This window comes from Tyto alba, unplaced genomic scaffold (assembly GCF_018691265.1).
Source record: "Tyto alba isolate M040663 unplaced genomic scaffold, T.alba_DEE_v4.0 Super-Scaffold_41, whole genome shotgun sequence".
Lineage (NCBI taxonomy): Eukaryota > Metazoa > Chordata > Aves > Strigiformes > Tytonidae > Tyto > Tyto alba.
In genome coordinates this window covers 7,164,769-7,181,862 of record NW_024881317.1, presented here as the reverse complement: position 1 = coordinate 7,181,862, position 17,094 = coordinate 7,164,769, and the positions used below count along the sequence as shown (strand labels likewise).

The following is a 17,094-nucleotide window of genomic DNA, read 5'->3' as shown; positions in this document are numbered from 1 at the left end:
GATCTTGCTCAGTTTTTTCAGCATCACACACCATGCTTCGTTCGGGCTGTTGAGGAACCCCCTGATTTCTCACTCTCGGTAACATCGCCGCTTTGCACTTCGTCTTGCCCTCTTGCACGCCCGAGGCAAAATACCGACCGTACCCACGCCCACGCTCCCAAAAATCTGCCCCGCGGAAGCCCACGGCGCAGGCGGCATCGCGCTGGGGCGGGCAGGGAGAAGCCGGAGTGCCCTTCGGGTGCCGAGAACTAAAGCTGGAGCCCACGGGGGGGGGGGGGGGGGGTGTGGGGGGGGTGCGAGGGGGGTGCGGCGTGTGTGTGGGGAGTACAGGGGGGTGAGGGAGGGTGCGGGGGGGGCACGGGGAGCGTGTGTGGGGGGTGCGGGGAGTGCGAGAGGGTGCGGGTGATACGGGGGAGTGGGGGGGTGCGGGGGGTACAGGGGGGTGGGGGGGATGCGAGGGGCACAGGGGGGTGCGGGGGGTGCGGGGGGGTGTGAGGGGGCACGGGGGGTGCGGGGAGTGTGGGGGGGTGCGGGTGATACGGGGGAGTGGGGGGGGTGCGGGGGATGCGAGGGGGCACGGGGGGGTGTGGGGGGGCGCGGGGGGGTGCGGGGTGGCGCGGGGGGTGCGGGGTGGCGCGGGGGGGGTGCGGGGGGGTGGAGGGGGGTGCGGGGTGGCGCGGGGGGGTGCGGGGTGGCGCGGGGGGGTGCGGGGCTCGCAGGCCGCGAGGTGGCAGCAGCCGGTCTCCAGCGGGGCCGGGCGAGGCGGCAGCGCCGGGCAGGGGCCCGGTAGCCCCCGGTGCTCCGGCACTCGCCACCCAGCGGCCCCTCCCCCTACGCCCAGGTCGGTGAGTCACGGCTTTTTGCAGGACAACTGACACGTCGTGATTCCAGGTCCCTACATTCCATCGGTAATTTCATACTCGGCGCTCCTGCTATTCGCCCCAGGGGTCCAGCTCCCACCCTAAAGCATCGTGAAGCAGGTTAGGTTTACCCTAGATGTTGGAAGATTCAATCTATTGAAAAATAAATCAGATAATACAATTACAAATACAGTAGTTCATTAAAATCTTAAGACCATCCACCCTTGACTAACACATGTATGTACAATATCTACCAATGTAAATAGCACCCAATTTGATAAACGATACGCAACCTTTTCCTGTCGGGAACTAGAGAGTCCTAGTTCTGCTAATAACTCGTATTTGCCTTGATGCCATTTTCCACGTGCTCCCAAAGGAAATCCCATAAATTTAATAATAGTAGCATTCATCAGTTCTTGAACTTGATCTTTAAGATGTTGATATAGCTTTACTTTCTCTGCTGCTGCATCTGCCAGAGGTGTTGGTTTACTCTCATACCTAAATGTAACATCCACTACCAAACCTTGATGCCCTATAACAAATACCAAATCCAGTTTATATAATTAATTTTGTTCGTCTTTCAGCAACGGCTCCTGGAATACAACACATTCTTTCTTTTTAGCCTCTTCTACCAACAGTTCACGTGGCTGGTTGTGTCTCTTAATCCTATCGCCTTGCACCACGGGGCAGTATCCAACGATACGCAAACACGTCTCATTTTCTGCTTTTTTTATCACTCCCCCTCAGTATCCCCAGGAGGGTCCTTCACTGCACGTTACAGCCGGCTGGGAATGGGCACAGGGCGGGGGGGTGGGTATGATTTAGCTCCAGAGTCACCAATAAGGACAAAATTATTAACAACTGGCGGTGCGTTAGGGTGGTTTAGGGTTTGATTTAGCAGGCCCTGGTTTAAGGACTCCTTGCTGCTCCTGCTGGATGGTAAAATAGATCTCTCCTACCTCTGTCCTCTGGGATCCCCAAAAGGACCTGTGGGAGTTTAGTTGTATTTTCTCTCATATTTTGCGCTTCATTTCATCTCACCCATTTGAGTATCAGATGTAGTTTAATTCTTCTGGCTGTTAACACACCGAGCTAGCATGGCGGATTAAGAGCCCTTTCATTTGACTTCCTAATTACTACCTTTTTTTCCTTCTTTGCAATAGGAATGTCTTAACTCATCAGTGAGAATTACTTTCCAATTTACTGCTCTGGACAAAGCAGTATGTGGCAAAGAATGTTTCCTTTTTGCACGCTGTGTTGGGTTTGGCTGGATTTCAAGTCTGACCTCTCCCTATATGTATGTAGGTATATACTAGATGTTTATGCACTCTTGTGGTTGGTGCTAGACAGAAAGCATCGCCAGACAAGCAGACATTCTTTTTTCTCTTTTTCAAGGGCTTTACCTTTGGCTCAGAATGGGGGGGCTTTAAGTCTGCTGGTAACAATTTCATTAAGAACGCAGAACATTTTTCATGATTTCTTTTTTTGTTTGTTTATTCTCTGTTGGGATAGTCTCAAGAACTAGGAAATTATGCAATCAAAATGACTGCTTAAATCATAATTGCACCAACTCGTAATTGCAACAGCCTTTGGAGTCATCTTATGCCTGACTGATGAAATAGTTTTATTCACTGATAGAATATTTCTCTGTTTAAAGTAGAAGGCCTGTAATACATACCCTTAAAGCCATAACTTCAATCTTATGAACAGGTGGCAAAAACCATAGGATTTGTTTTGCTGCTTAGCCTAGGAGACCCATATTCACCTGTCAGCTTTGGTCACAAAATTCCTGGCAGAGCAATGGCATTTCAGGACTGATTTAATCTCTGTCTAATTCACAGTTACTTCCCTGAGGCACACAGGGGACCTCAGCATTTCACAGTGACAACAGGACTGAGATGTGGACCTGTCTGTGCAAATCTCCCTTAGCCAGCAGCAGGTAAGTCTTGGGGCTAGAGCAGTCCCAGGCCCACCCAAAAGAAGGAGATGGGGCCAGTGTACCGTGTATTAACCAGTTCCTGACACACCCCTATCAAAAGAGGTCCACCAGTTTCCAAAGGTGCATGTGCAAGACCTGCATTTATGCACCCCGGTGAGATGGTGAGGAGACACCAACCACACATCATCTCATTATAGGCCAGGCTCCAAACATGCTGGGCAGCACCGTGCTGGGTGACTGCCTTTCTCTTTAACAGAAGCTGGAACAGCAGGGATGAAAATTGATGCAACCAGGAGGTCGATGGTCTCATTAAGTACATATTTAACAGGAATAAATTCCAGTGCTGAGGCAAACCACATCATTACAAGTGAAGTCAGAGTTCCCGCAAAACCCAGTGTCCTCTGAGCACCGCTTTAATCTTTTGGCTACCTTTTGTATTTACATTCGTTTCTTTGTTGAAGGTTTTTTGTTTGCCCAGGGTAATATGTCATCCTTCCCAATGGAGCTCAAATTTTAGCCAGGTGAAAGTCACGGCAGAGCTCTGCCAAATGGCCCGCTGCACTGCACTGGATGACACAGGGAAAACTGCAGCTCCTCGGTGGAGGAGGAGAAGCCCTGGTCCTGGTATTTACCGGCACAGCCGTGCTAACAGCAGGACACGGGGAGAAGGCTGGAATGGTGATGTTTGACCCAGCCTGCTGAGGGACAGGGTGCCCAGAGCAGCTGTGGGTGCCCCCTCCCTGGAAGGGTTCAAGGCCAGGTTGGACGGGGCTGGGAGCCCCCTGGGCTGGGGGAAGGGGGCCCTGCCCGGGGCGGGGTGTGGGGCAGGATGATCTTTAAGGTCCCTTCCAACCCAAACCACTCTATGATCTTCTAATGCCCTTGCGATGGAGGGCATCAGCCAAAATACCAGTTACCCCTTACAAGTGCTCTTGGGGGTGCTGGACTGGCATTATATGTGTCCTGCAAAGGAATATGCATCTTCTTGCATGTTCCTCTAGATATACACCATAACACAGACAACCGGGACACGATTCCCCCTGAGCAGGAAGTAAAGCCTCACTTCCTGCACATTTGTGTCCTGTATTACTAGACTCCACTGCAGAAAAAGCCTATCCCCATGTCTCCCGTCACACCCACACCAAGCAGAAAGTATGCGATGGGATGATATGCACGCTAATTAGCAGGCTAAAATGCACATGCAGTCTGGCCGGGCAGCTGCAGCCGAGTGGGATGGCAGATGGCCGTGCTCGCAGCCTTCCTACCCCGAGCTCCAGTGTTTGGAGGTCAGGTGGGGGAAGGGGTTTTCAGGAGACGCGTAGAACCTTCTCTTCAGTTCTTCTATGCATCTTTCAAGTGTGGTTGGACCTGGCAATGGAGCTTAAAGTGGTGTAGGAGGCACTGCCAGGTCGTGCAGCCCAGTGTTCCCATAGGAAAGTGGTGTAGCAGGGCTGGGTTGGGCTGGGCTGAGCTAGCTGCTCTCTCACCTGACTCCACAAAATCTCTTTACCTTCTGCACCTCCTAAACATCCTCGGCAAGTCTGGAGTTGCAGATGTTACCACACCAGAACAAGCTCCTCTTGGCTGGAGCCTGTAGCAGTTTCCAAAATTTGTCTTTTCTGGGGTAACACAGGAATACATGCTGGAGTTAGAAAATGTATAAACATTGAAACCAGAAGTGGGTAACTTCTTTGTAAGAGAGAAAGAGTTGGTAGGCTCCCTCCTATAGTTCCTCTTCCCATAGTTCCTCTATACCTATCTGTCCCCTTAAATGCTCATTTGCTCCAGCATTAAAGCAATGCAGAGTAAGCTCTAGGCTCTTTCTCTTCCCCTGCTGATTTCGCAGTGCACTCGCCGTGTGCTGGCTTGGGAGAGAGGAACCAGCCGAGCTGAGAGCTGCGGCACTGCAGGGCTGTTTGAGGGTCAGTGCGCACCAACCCAAATCCTTGGTGCTGCTGGCAGGAGGCATCTTGCACTCCTCTGTCCCAGTCCCCTATTCCCACTCTTTGTGTGCTGGCCCTTGTGCTCAGGGAACCCAGCCAGCTGAAAAGTAGAGAGAAAAAGGAAAAAGATGGAGTTTGTGTCTGGATTAATTCATCAGTCTGGCCGACCGCATGACCACTCAATAGCAAGCATCTCCACAAGAGAAGGGGCCGCTTTCTCTTTGAGCAGCAGCTGATACAGAAGCCAGTTATTAAAAAAACATCTTCCATAGGCACAAGCACTGGTGCCAAGAGCAGTCCTGCTTTTCCTCCAGCCCCGGCCGCTGTTTCCCAGCACTGCAGTGCCCTCACCTCGTGCTGACGGGTGGTTTCAGCCAGATCTGAGCTGGCTGGAAGCTCCTGGTTAGCTGTCAGCTAAATTAGTTCCCTGACCCACCACCCTGGGTGGCTGCGTGTGGCCGAGGGTGGTGAGATGGATAGCCATCTCTCCCATTCAACACTGCCATGGATTTGTGCCCAATTAAAATGACTATTAACTGTGGCCTTCATTAGTAGGATTGACATTCGCAACTTTTAATCAAGTGTTTGGCTTGTGGAAGAAGCAGAGGAGGGAAAGGATCACTTCTCCATTTACCACAGATATGTTTAAAATAATAAAAAAAAAAAATTCCTGGTGAGTAATTTGAGTCTGATACAGCTGGATTTTAAAATTCAGGATTTAGGCGTGGGAGGGATAAAATATATTTTAAATCCCCACTTTCTCTCCCTAGCCAGATGAATTTTAGTAAGGATCAGGTTAAGGTGGTGACTGTTTTCCATGTTGGCTCTGGAATATTTCTGCCAGAACTGGATTTTTATGTCCCATAAAAAAGGGAAAGGTGCTGTAATGGAAGTGCTGACACCACTTCATCGCACGGCAGCCCTGCTAACGATGCCCATGGAGCTGGAGGAGCCAACTTGGCAGCTTAGGGCCAAGCCTGACAGAGAGGCTCTTTGAAAATAACTTACGGCTCTAAAAATAAACACAAAAAGACCTAACCTTCTTTGCACTGAATGGGTGGCAAAATTGCTCTCAAATTTATTGGAATCCCAGGACGGTGTCCAGGGCTTCCCCAGCCAGCGCTGCCAGGGACAGGGTTAATTGCTTGAGGTGTGGTGGGAATTGTTGGGTGTGATTTATTAATGCTCTTTATCTGATACAAGAGGTTCCTGAAGGAGAGAGGAAAAACTAGCTGAGCCAGAATAGCCCTGGCCTTGCTGAGGGCGGAGGCAAAGTAGGGTGCAAGACTAAAGGTGTCTTACCTACACCAGGTCCTTCTGTCCCCGTGGGACTGCAGGAGAGCCACTGGCCACCAAGTGTCCCCCCAGCCCCACACCCCAGCCCTCCGGGACCGTGCCAGGCTGGTGAGGTCCCACCCTGGGCTTCCTCACACATTTTCCATGACTCTGACCCCTTTCGCTTGTATGGAGTGGCAATCTGTTCCGGGGGAGGAGGAACAAAAAGGCTGGGTGCTGTCAGCCACCACGCTGTGGTCTTGAGGGAGCTTCTGATTTTGTTCTTGGGAGAGCTGCCCTTCTCTGTTCTCCGGTCGAAACGCACGTTGTGCCACAAACCACAGGGCAAACAGCCGGCACAGCAAACCGGCTGCAGGTGCGGGCAGCAACCGCGCTGCTCCACGCAGGGCACACAGACCCAGCAGAGGTGGTACTACAGAAAAGAAGTTGCCGTTTAACACCATGTGAAAGTGCTTCAGCGGTGGACTCCACCATTTATCTTGATTTTTCAAGAAACCAAGTCCAAAGCAGAGTTTTGAGCAGAGCTGAACAGTTGTTTACGGTGGGGAGAACTGTGCAAAAATCAGGAAGTTCTGAGGCTTGCTGAAACAGAAACGCTTGTTCAAACTGAAAAATCTAAGTGGAAATTTAAGGAAGCCTGGGGGGTTTAATAAGAAATTGTTCTTGTTACATAAATGAGAGTTTCTCATAGCAGTACACCAGTGTTTCATCAGGGAGGTGACACCTAGTCAGCAGAACCCAGAGCACTGGAAATGCAAGGGATGCTCAGAAGGTGGGAGAGCAATGGGGACATCACAGGAGCCAGGAAAATGAATTTGAAATGTGTATTTCAAGTGGACTTCTGCGGTAGGGGTTACTCGAAAAGCAGGCAGAATGAACAGATGTTTTTAACTCAAAACACGTTAAGGTGAAAAGCCCCAGTGCAGCTGTGCTCAGAGAGGCCCCCGGCACAGGGCGGCACATCCCTCGCCGCGGCGCACTGCCTTGCTTCAGAAAACGTATTAATTCCTACAGTGGTGGCCAGTGGCTGTGTTCACCCATTCCCCCGTGACAGGGGAGCCCACTGTATGGAAACCCAGGTTGCATTAGTAAAACGAGAAAGCTAACAAAGCTGGGGCATCTTTGCATTCATCTCCCTTGTGAATCTGAGCTCAAAGGCTTTTGCTTTCTTTGTCTCAGACCACAGCCTTGGAAAGGCAGTAGAAAATTCCAGCAATTCCCTCCAGCTGAGTAGAGGCTGCCATGCGGGCAGGTCCATGCACGACCACTGGTGCTCTCCACCATCAGACATCTTTATGTAACTCCAGAGTCAGACTGAGATTCGCTTTCACCCAGAACGCACGTTTGCACTGCTTCCAGCGAGTCTCTGTAGGAAGCCTTGTGTGTTGTTGAAGGATTTAATTTCATTTCTCTGTACAGCTTGTAAAAGGCTTCTTGGAAACCAGATCTTTGCATTTTACTTGAGTTCACCTATCTGCCAAAAGCTGTTTCAAGTTACTGTTTCCAAGCCATGTTAAACAAATCCTTAGGTAAGAAGGAGGTAGCAACAACAAGTACTGTATATCTTTGTTGAGAAGTCACCGCTTCTAATTATGTTCCCTCCTTATAAGCTTTAATATCAAGGACTACAAAATGAGGTCAACCTCTATTAAATGTAATGACTTTCCCTGTGGAGCTTGCAATGAAAGCAGCTCCACAACAAAGGTTTCTATTTAAGGGGGGGGGGGGGGGGGGGAAGGGGGGGAAGTTTCTATTACAAAGAAGTCCCCTAACTCGGTGCAGGGGCTCCATTTTCACTTGCTGACTACAACAAAGTGAAAAGATTTGGGCTGAGACTTCAGCCAGTGCTTACCCGAGAAAAACAGATAAGATGAATTAAAACATGAAGTTGAGAAAAAGCAAAAGCCCTGTTGCTACAGGAGCTGACCTAGAACCGCTCCGGCAAGCAACACCTTAAATTGCAGGCAGCTCCCGAGAGGGCAGAAAGCACAGCTGCACCCTCGAACCAAAGCAGGGCCCTCACGAGCCACAGCTGCATGCAGTGAGCAAAACGGTTATAGCAAGAGGAGCAGCCGTGCTTTTTTTCTTTTTGCTGCAGGCTAGACCCAGTTGGTTCCCCCTAGGTGCCCTGAGGACCAGGCAACGTGGGTTGCTCCTTGAGGAGACTTGTAATGGATACGGGAGCTATTTCTGAACCCCGCCAAGAGGGCTGGTTGTGCGGCAGTGCTGTCACCCTCTTGGTGGGCAGCTCTTGGGGCCCTGGGCCTGCCAGGCAGCTGCTGCCCTGCCCAACTGGTAAGTCTGAGAATCTCTGATTTTCACGTGGCAAAAGTGCAGTAAGTTGAATGGGCTGCTTGGCACTACTGTAGCTATTTGCGTGGATCTTTAGCTTGGTGTTTTAAGCTAGCTTGGCTTAATGCTGTCTTAAGAAATGCTGTTTTAAGAAATAAATTCTCTTTTACACTAGAAACTGGAGGCAAACATGGCCATAATTTTTAAAAATTGCTGTTGCCCTGATAATAGTCTAACCACTGGCAAAGCAAGTTTACTCTTTCTTTAAAGGCATTTTCTCTTCCTGCAGCCCTGCAGGCAGAAATTTGCTAGACAGTTGTTAAAACACTGCGCCTGCCAAGTGCAAGAGGATTATTTTGGCATCAGCTTTCAGCTAATATTAACTGCGCCGTGCTAAGATCGCCATGTTTGAGGCTCTGTCGAAAGCAGTTTTAGAAAGGCAGCTGCCGGCTTGTTCACCTCCTGCCTCTGGCTGCTCAGCCTTTCTCCTCCCCCTGCCCCCACTGCAGCTCAGCTCTCCGCTTTACATTTTTTATCACTGCAGTCAGTTGAAATATCATGCAAATGATATCTGCCTCTATTAACGCCTCGGCGTGCTAGTGACGCACTACAGCCGTTCTCGCAGGAAACAAAAAAATTACTCTGGGGCGCGCTGGGATGCGGACCGACCTCCTCCACCGACGGAGATTCTCGCCCTTTAAGAAAAAGCCTGCAGTAATTTTCCATTACCCTGCACGGTCTTGTCTACGTGGCAAGAATTGTTTGTGGAGGCTGGAGCATCACGGGTGAGGCGCAAGCCCCGATCTGGCTGCCGTTGCTTGGCTACGCGCTCGGCATGCCGGCAGCACGCCAGGCTCCTGGGAAGCACCTTTGTTCCCGAGAAGGGATTTGAGTTGTGTTTCCATGCTGAAGGCAGGGGACAAATGCTGCCTTTCTCAAGCAGCCTGGCAGAACTGGAGTTTCTAAATCGCCCGAGCCACCCAAAATACTTGGTAATAATAATATGCTCAGGGTCCATCTCCTGTGATGGTTTTTCTGCCTTTGCACAAGGAAATAGCTTATAAGGAGCTTGTGCTGTTTGTCTGCTGTTGTGCTGATCACAATACTCACTTAATCGAGGCAGCTTATTGAACTGAGGAGAAGTAATGTCAGCAAAATCTTCCCCTGCTTTTGTTGTTTCCCCCGAACAAAGTAGATAGAGTTGTTGTTCTCCAACTTGATAAACATTTTTTTTTTTTTAATTCTTTTTTTAATGTAAGCTCTGGAGTCCTGACGGGTGAGTCTCTGCTCTAGTCCACTCAGGATTGTCTGAAATGCCTGAAATATTTCAAATGCCACCACCAAAATCTGCGGCAGCATGGAGGATCAAGTTTGCATGCTTTTCCTGCTCGCTGGGGCTAGGCTTCAAGCACAGCAGCAGCCTTAGTGCAACAGGCGTTTTCGTGATGTCTTGAGCATGGCTTCAGCTCCAAGGTAGCTTATTTTATTTGTGTGAGGCTTGATAGTTCCATTAAGAGCACAGCTTTGTGTTCCTCTGCTATCAGCCTGTGTTGTCAAAGACCCTCCCTATCCCGGCAGCCAAACCTACACTGATAACTGTTAAGTAAACAAGTCCTCTCTGTTAGGTAATGCTGCCATTTGCTTTTTGAAGAAGCTCCAGGTGCCCTTGGGAGCTGGCCCCCAGAAGGAATGTCACTTTGGGGTGTCTGGCTACCACTGGAAACCTGGTAACTGAAAAACTTGGTATAGGGTGGAACACTGTGTTTTGCTTTGTGGAGTGCGAAGCCAGAGGGGAATTTCGTGCTCATAACCTGGCATCCTCCATCACACAGATGACTGAACCTCACCCAGCAGAGCCCTGGCACATCTACAGAGGGGACCACCTACTCAGCCCTGCTCCTTGCGGGGGTCCCGATGAATCGTGCCTTTCTGTGGCATCTCTCCCTGAGCACTGGTGTAGCCCTACCTGCAGTCCCCTCACCCACCAATTTTTGTCTCCTAACCACTCTGAGGTTTATAGTTCAAAGATGCGGCTTCACGGAGTTTCTCTTGAAAACTGGCAATGTCCTCTGCTTTCTGTGCTTCTTTTTGGTCCTGTTTCCTTATATCCAGCCCTTCTACCACCTCCTCCTCATCCCTGCTGCTGCTGGCTCCACTGCTGCCACGCAGCAGCTCGGCTGATGCTGCGGCCACCGGAGGACCCGCACAGCACTCCCCACGTCTCAGCCAGCCACGCAGGGAGGGTGCAGCCGGGCGTGCTTAGCAGCTTGGCTGTGAGCTGTCCCTCACCTGGGATCATGCTTGTCCTCCATCAGTGAAGTCTGCCTTATATGTTGGGAATGCCTGAGCCTGTGTTTAGGGTGGTGAGTCTCCATACCCCTAGGTCAAATTTTGCTATGTGAATAACTTGATGGTTAGAAGCAGCACCTTAGTCACCTTACACACTGCTTGGCTCCCTTTGTTCAGTTAACTTTTTGAGTTGTTTTATCTGTCCTTGGCTTGATTTTTTTTTTTTTTTTTTTTTTTTAAGTCAACTACTGCCTCTTAGCAATCTCAGAAAACCCTGGTATCCAAGAAAATATGAGTTTGGCTCTTGAAAAGCAATTGTTAGTAGCAGCACTTTTCATTGTGTTTTCAGATGTGAAAAGCAGAACTTCTGAACTCTTGAATCTTTTCAAGAAGGCAAGCTAATATAGCGGTTTGCGAAGGAGGATCCCTTTCTGAAATACACGGGGCCCTGTGCTGTGTCTGCTACAATGTGCCACCACCACAGCTTGCCTTTGCTTGGGATTTGCTCTGCACAATACAAGGCGGAGGATCTGGCCTGCCAGGAGGAGGGTTTGCCTCCCTTGTTTGAGCAGTTCGGAATGCGGGTGAGTCACTGCCTTACTGGAGGAATGAAACCTTCCATCCCAGTTTCTTATGCCTTTGTTTGCTTTTAGAACTGCAGTACTGTTGAAGGCAACTCGCACCCCCCTTGGCTTCTCTGTGGCTCGTTTTTTTTAACATCTGTTTTCACATTTTGTATTTCCTTCTTAAAAGCACATAGATGAAACTACACCTTTCTACGTGCCTTTCAGAAATCCATGGGATCCAGCAGACCTTATGAGATCAGAGCAGGCAACACCACTTCTGTCCCCAGCGAACAAGACTCATTTTCAGTACAACCGGTGCAGCAGGGTGTAGTTTTTCTACAGCAATGTCACTAATTAACATAGTGGCAATTTCCAAATACAAAATTAGAACAGTCTTTGAGGACAGTTTGTTTTAGGAAGGCAAGATAAGCAGAGAAGGAACGAATGTGTAGGAAAGAGACAAAAACTACAGACTAATTGTCTGTATTTTCTAGCTTTCGACTATTTGATTAAGCTTAAGGACCTGTGGCCATTTTTGTGAAAGAATTATCTGATTTTAAAGGTTTTAAATACTTCAGATTATGTTACTACCTTTGAAAATAAGGCCCGTCCCTTATGTGGATGCTTGAGTTTAGGTTACTTTACGTTTTGCAGATTGAAAGAAGGAGATGTTAAAAGACTCTTCATACATACATTGTGCCATTTTCCTTTACTGCAGTTTGACATCTAAAACTGATCTTTTTTCCTTAGATAGCTTTTCTTCTTGTGGTTTTGTGTTGTGTTGTTTGTTGTTTTTTTTTTTTTTTTTTCCTACACGTCGATTTAAGTCTGCCAGTTATTCCCAAAAGCTCAGTATTTATATTTATTCCACAGCAAGCATGTGACTCGTGTGACTGCATAATTACATCAAAATGAATTTGGGTTCCTTTTGTTGCAAAATGTTCTAGGGCTACAGATATGACTTGAATGCCTGATAAACTCCAAGTATTGAGATTACAAGAAACACTATCTACAAAATCCTACGGATTAAGGTCATGCATGAGATATTTAATTCTCCCTCCTGTGAGGTTTGATTGCAGATATAGTCTGCTCCCACTGACTCCTTAAAATGAGAAAGCTTGAAAAATTTACCAGATTCTGTCAAATTTGCTGTGCTGCTAGAGGAGCTGGAGGTGTTGAAGAAACAGGGAACTGTGAGGAAAGGAAGAAGCGGGCACCAGGAGGGTCAAAATCCCTGCTGGCTCACAGCTTGAAAGCGAGGAAAGCCACCAAGATGACTCTTTTTCTGCCAGAATTTGATCCACTATAGAATTAGAATTAACTGTATTAGAAGGGACAGCTCTTCCTCTTTGTTGCTGTGATTGCAGCCGTGTTCCAAGGCTGCAGTTGAGCCCAGGGCTCCGTTGTGCTGGGTCAAAGAATGTGTATCCTTGCAAGTAGAAGTTGTGAGGTGAGGATAGGAGAAATGTGGACAGCAGAATTAAGGTTGTGGGGAAGCACCTTGGCCCTGTGAAAATTCAGCCTTAGTTTGTTTTCTTTTTTCCCCTGGAGGCAGATAAATGATCAGACAGTATGTCACAGAGCCTTCACTTGATGGACGGTAAAATTGTCATTGCTTTCTGTGGGCTAGCCAGTGCCTGAGGCACTGAAGACCACTGCTCACCTCTAAATCTGCCAGGAGCTGATTTTTTTTTTTTTTTTTTTTTTTTTTTTTTTAACTAGAGGTGGCCATACTTCTGTTTGAATTTGCTCTGAGATCACCAATTCTTTTTTCCACAAGCTACTGAAAATCATCTGATGGGAATAACTTCCAGTAACTGACTCTGACATAGAAGGAGTTTATCCTTTGGGAGAACAAACCACTCTGTTTCTAACATGCAGGGATCAGCTGCATGCACTCCCTCTTCCCACAATAACCTGTGGATGTAACAATTTCACCCTGTTGTAGACATTATTAGTCACTTCTGTCCTTCATGATGCCTGTATCTAGGGCATCGCTGCTGTCTGTCTGCTTGTCCCAAGCGAGCCTGGTGGTGTTTGTGCAAAACCTGATTGGGCTGAGAAAGGGGTGGAGAAATGCAGTTCTCTGCCCAGGATATATTTAGTGAATGCAGCTGTGGGAGGCAACAGGAACAAGAGAGCTCTTGTAGTGCTAGAGCTGTGACAGCTCACATGCTTAAATAATCTGCTGTTTTCTTAGCCATGCATTTTTCTCCCCCTATGTTTTTTTGTTTGTGTTTTTTTTTTTTTTTTTTTAATAATTTGAATGTAAAGTTATACCTTAATGTAGTTAGAATTCTTCCTGGAGGTTAAAAGTGAGATGTGTTATGGTGCCAGCCTTGCTATAGCCTTTCAAGGGGAGCAGCATGCAACTTCCACATGCACTGGACTTTCTCCACGGCAAGCAGGGAGATTTTATTTTATTTCATTTCATCCACAGTGGTGTAGGAATATGCCTTTTGGGTACACTGCTGTGCTTCCTTGGACTGGAAGCAGACCTGCAGCACTAGTGTAGGCTCTCCCAAGCAGATCAACTCTGCTTCTTGCTGGGGTGGAGAGCCTGCTCTTGGTATGCCAAGGCACTTCACTGTGCTGTGCAAACTCTCCTGGTCTTCCCGACATCCCGGGGAGTCTGATCCAATACTTGCTGGTACGTCATGGAATGAAAAAAAGAGCACAAAAATAGTTCTAGGGGCCTGCTGGGTCAAGTAGGAGCATGTTACTGTTGCTCTGCATTAGCACTAATTTGTACTCCCTGGCTGTGTTCAGACTTGCCTCTGGAGAAAGACTGAGGCTGGGAATTACCCAAGCATGTTCTTCCCCGGCTTGTTCAGCAGCACACAAGCCATGCGCTAGTATGCCTCGGGCATTAGAAGTTTATGACAAATTAAACTACAGAATAGAAGAAGAACTGGTTGTTTTTTTTGTTTTTGGGTTTGTTTTTTTTTTTTTTGGTCTTGTTAAGGGGTTAGAAAAACAAGACTGGTTCAGGGAGGTCCAAGGTATGTGTTTGTGTCTGGGCACAGACCTGGGATGATGGAGACGTATTTAGAGGCAGAGAGACAAACTGCCATTTCTTTCTCAGAGCTTGCCCCTCTTCGCGGTGTTTTTCCTGAGAGGCAGCAGTGACCCAGCCGCTTCCCTCTGCCAGGGCAGCACCCTGACCCTTCCCACCCCACGCGGGGCCGCACGGCTCTGCTGTTCCCGTGGCAGGGACTCGTACCCACCCAAAATCTCTGTTTGAAATGCAGCTCCTGGGAGTGACTTTCATGGTTCCGCCACAGACCCTGAAACACATCCGGCTTCTGTTAAAATTATGCTGTGTATGTGTTGTGGATAGAGCCGTCCCACCTTTGCATGCTGTGACCTAAGCGGGGGGGGGTTCTGTGGTCAGTTTTTGTATTGAAAGTATTTAGTACTAAGGTGTAGAAAAATGCAACGGCGAACAAATCTGCACTGAGCTCGATGCCCTGGGGTTCGGGGTACCCTCGCAGTGTTTTCTGTCCTTAATCTCGCCGAGTCTGTGCCTGAGACTTGAGGGATTTTATTTCAGCAGTTAAATGGTTAACTTCAGGACTAATTGGCTCTGAGAGCTCCAGTCCTTTGCAACAGATTATTGGCATGCTGGTAAGAGCAGCTCCCTTCCTTCCCTTCCCCCATCATTATAAAAACATGTACTGTAGCGAGAAACCAAATACCACATGGCGCCCTACACGGAGCCCATCAGTGCTCCGGCTCAGTATTTAGCACAAAAGTCCTTTTATGTTTGGGAAGCGGAGGGAGAAAATTCTGGAAACGCAAGATCGCGGTGATACCGGTTGAATCAGCAGATTTATTTGCACGGTGCAGGGCGCTGGAGTCCAGAGCCCCGCATACCAGCCTGCAGGCACCCACTCACCCCACGCCAGCGTGGGGATGAGTCCCCGGGTGTTTTCCAAAAGGTGAAGGCGGATGGAAAGACTGGTCTGGGCACAGGGAGAGCTCTGTGCCCTCCCCATCGCTTCTGTGTAAGGTTACAGCTTTGCGGAGGGCTCTCGGAAGTCCCCGAGGGACTGAATGTAAAGAGAGAAAAATGAAAGCTTTTAAAAAAAAAAAAAAAAAAAAAAAAAGTTGCATTTCTGGTTTCCTGCGGGGCTGTGTGCGTTTTTAGGCAGCTGTCTACAGAGGCAGTCGCCATTTCGTGAAGCAGCATTAATGCAGCCAGAGGAGACATGTTGTGTTCATGGGAGTTTGTATTTTAGGGGTTTTCTCCTTGGCTTTAATCAAGAGGCTTACTCATTCCACCTTCACCCTCTTTTAGTCCAGAGGCTTTAATTCTTAAGGCAAAAAAAAAAAAAAAAAGTAATAACAAGTAAGAAAAAACAAGGAAAAAGGGGAAAAGTTCTCCTGAGGGGATCACAGTGCGCAACCAAAATCAGGTCTCTCTCCAGGAGACTTAAAAAATTTTAGAGTTGTGTTTCCTAAAATGCCACCAAGCGCAAGGCTAACCGGGATGATAATGCGGCTGCGCTCCCAGCATCGTGGAGGCACAGCTGAGGCGTGCAGGGAAAATGTAGTACATCAGCTATGTTTTAGAGTATCTGTTTCTAGTATATAAAGATGTCTGTGCACACGCGATACCAGCCCTTTTTGACTTGCATGCACTTACTTTACCTCCAGGTATTGAGATATTAGTTTTGATCTAAAATAGACTACTGCTAGTGCTGCAGAACGGCTCATTTGATCAAAAGAGAAAATACTGATTGTGGCAGGAGCGAGGTCAGACTGAATCCCCTTCAGTGCAAAACTCGTTGAGCAAGCAACAGCATTTTTGTTAAGGGTCTTTGGTGCTGGAGTTTACTTTCTCCATTTTGAGATCTTTCACTTGCAAAGTACGTTATAAGGCTCATTCGTTTAACAAACCTCTGGGAGCTAGGAGAGGGAGCGTTAATGTTGGCGTTAGGGAATACAAGTGATATTGTTGCCTTTGATTTTGGTTTTGTGTCATTATTTTCTGGTTTCGGAGCAAGGAAAAGCTGCTCATTTATTTTTCATGTAGCTGTATTTTTATCCTGGCTTCTTAAGGAGGCAGGGCTTATGAAATCACGCTGCTAGAGGCCTTCAGCTTTTGATCTGATGTTCCGTTTCAACAAATTTCAGTTCTAGAGTTTCTGCACTTTGGGGGAGGCTGCAGGTTTTAGAGACCAATTAGTGCTTCAGCTAAAGGAAGACCTACAAAATGACTGCAAAGACTATCTTTTCTGATTTCCTTGCCGACAAAGCAGTCGGTACCTACGTGCCAGTTGACCGCTCGGTAATGTACAGCTCAGAAATGTCGCAGCCTCTGCCTGAACGTGGTGCGGGAGTGGGGATGCTGCAGCGATGCAGCACTAGTTGGGTACGTGGCTGACAGCTATCAGGAAAGCAGGCCTCGTTATTTCAGCTGCTCACAAAAAACACTTGATAACTTCTAACCATGATACTCAAATCCAAACTAGGATTGCAAAAAGTATTAGTAATGTTTTAAACCAAGATTCCTCCACATCAGCTGTGGTTGAATTTTGCAGGATCTTTGATCTCGCTCTGGGTCTAAAAGAGTGTCTCCGTTTCAAGCCTGTCACCTGCAAAGATTTCTGAGATGGTGATTCCTTCACTGCAGAATACCAATGCAAGGAAACATTTTTGCCACCTCAAGATCATTATTTTCTTGATTGACCTTTTGTACTCCACTGAGGTTATATTAAATCCACAGGTCAAATGTAACAGGTGCAGTGTGCACTGATGACCAGTGATACATGTAGTACAGAGCTCTAGCGTGAAGTTCATGCACGACTTTGATCTGTTTGTGTGAGACTGCATTATAATGATAATATAAGGCATAAAATAGTTTTCATATATAAAAATTACTTTTCCAGCATATACTAACGTGC

At 47.9% G+C, this 17,094-nt stretch overlaps 1 protein-coding gene across 1 annotated transcript in view; it reads left to right on the top strand.

The window, feature by feature from the left end:
* The first annotated feature begins 701 nt into the window (after window positions 1-701).
* Window positions 702-17,094, top strand: part of CHD2 (chromodomain helicase DNA binding protein 2) — a 98,410-nt gene continuing 82,017 nt past the window's right edge. The window contains exons 1-7 of the mRNA XM_032994344.2: window positions 702-980; window positions 2,024-2,161; window positions 2,702-2,799; window positions 8,137-8,333; window positions 9,590-9,803; window positions 9,956-10,693; window positions 10,969-11,203. The gene's annotated coding sequence lies outside the window, so the exon portion shown is untranslated. The remainder of the gene's footprint in view (window positions 981-2,023; window positions 2,162-2,701; window positions 2,800-8,136; window positions 8,334-9,589; window positions 9,804-9,955; window positions 10,694-10,968; window positions 11,204-17,094) is intronic.